The sequence below is a fragment of the Betta splendens genome, chromosome 4 (genome assembly GCF_900634795.4).
Source record: "Betta splendens chromosome 4, fBetSpl5.4, whole genome shotgun sequence".
NCBI classification, from domain to species: Eukaryota; Metazoa; Chordata; class Actinopteri; order Anabantiformes; family Osphronemidae; genus Betta; species Betta splendens.
The window spans coordinates 22,410,813-22,412,883 of NC_040884.2; positions in this window are offsets into that span (position 1 = coordinate 22,410,813).

Genomic DNA, 2,071 nt, shown 5'->3' on the forward strand with positions numbered 1-2,071 from the left:
CTGCTCTCCGTCGACATCCACATTTCCCCTGTCCACCCACGTGCAGCCGAGCCGCTGGCAATTAATTAAAGGCACCGCGTGCACGGCTCAGCTGTCAGGCCCGCGCGTCATCAGCGTGGCGTGACAATGATCCACCAGCAGCAGCTTAATTGGCATTCGGAGGACGCGCTCTCGTCCTCAGTGTGGGCTGAACAAACACGGGAGCGCAGGATGGAACCTTCACCGCTCGCCAGCGCTGATCAATGGCTCTGCAGCATCGCGTCTGACTCCGAGCATCAGCCGGAGGAGGAGAGCTGCTCCTCCGGCTGATGTGTCGACTCGCACACAGGCAGAACGCATGAGAAAGTGAGTCTGAAGGACGAGTCGATGCTTCAGTGACGGACAGCTGGGTTTGCTCAAAGGAACCCCGTCAACGGGCCGAAGAGAGAGAGAGAGGAGACAGAAATCAAATTATTTTTGCTTTTCTCGATCATCTGTCCACTAACGTGTCGGATTTGGACCCACGGCTGCACGTCCTTCTTTTGATGAATAGGAAGAAATGAATGAAATGATGTGAAATGAATTCCAGATTAAGTGGGTCAGCGGCTCCACGTGGAAACGGTGTCGACGAAACATCAAGCACCTGATACCGCTTCATCCTGAAAGGGAGGGAGTGTGTGCGTGTGTGCGTGTGTTTGTGTGTTTGTGCGTGCGTGCGTGCGTGTCGGCACCATTTGGGGCGTCACAGCCAAATGTGTGACCGTTGTGTAAATGTGCTGATGAAGCTTCATTCTTTGGGCCGGTGAACTGAGGTGATGGTTTCCCTCCCGCTGGGATCAGGCGCTTCAGAGGAATGCCGCCTCCCCGCCTCTCCTCCCGTTACACCCACCGCGCTTCCTGCGCCTCCGTGGGAGCTCCTAATTGCCTATTGTGCTGGCTGCGCTGCTGTCTGGGTGATGTGCAGTGACAAGCTGCTTCCTCAGAACCGTGACGTGTTCTCCCAAGGTTCTGCACGAGACGCTTCGTCTGTCTCTGGCACGCTCCCTCTCCCACACGCGTCTCCTGTAATGTAAAGCGCGCGTGTCAAGTGGAGGTGTGATGCATGTCAAGTGGGAAGTGAACGTGCACGCCTTGTTCCCACGGTAACGGCACGAGTCAAAGAGCCCGACAATTTGTCGGTTCGTCGGTAGAAGTTGGTTCAGTGGGTCGTTTTGTTTCTGCTCAGATGCGTTGGACGAGTCCATCCAGTGCGGGAACGCCTCCACCATCACAGCCATTAGCGCTTCGATCGGCCTCGGCCGGGATCCGGCTGAGAGACGGCGCCAGGAACCGCAGGCTCACCAGCAGCTGCAGAGAAGAACGGCAGCAGAGGCAGGAAGCAAATGCACAGAGGCTGCAAGGAGCAAAAGCTCGAGCTCCAGGTTCTCGCCTTCAACAAACCCACAAACATGAGCTCAAGGACAGGTCGTAGTGTCAGCTCGCAGTTAGCTCTATTACTAAAGTGTAAAACACTCATGTTGTTAATCCAGGCCCAGTGTTGTGGGGACGATAAATTCAGGCAGCAGGTGAGGAACCGACCAGCGATTCATCCTGGTTTATCAAATCCAGTAGAAAATCAGCTCATCAGTTAAATGAGTGTAATCAGCGAGGCGCCGCGCCGCTCATCAGAGGCGTGGGCTCCGTCTCCCATCTGCTCCCTGCCAGCTCCACTGTGAGCCGATGGGTCCCCGCGGGCCCGGCACCAGGTCCAGCCGCCACGATGAGCACATTTACATTTTGAGCATTTGGCCGACGCCGGCGTCCGGAGTGATTTACAGCCAACGGGTCCTGAGGGCAGACGGTGGCCTTGTGTGAACGGAGGCTGGGCGTCGCCCCACCACCGCCAGCGCTTTGGACGCTGAGGCCTGATGCGCACGTTAGCATTGCTGTGTCGCCTGCTGCGAACACACATGAATAGAACATAAAACACGGCAGCGTCCGGCTCAAAGACGCAGAATAACGCCATGTTTCGCCTGCCTGCGTCGCTCCGCTTCCAGCCGCTGCCTTCCACTGGGTTTTATGTTCGCCCAACAATGAACGGAAACACGCAGTC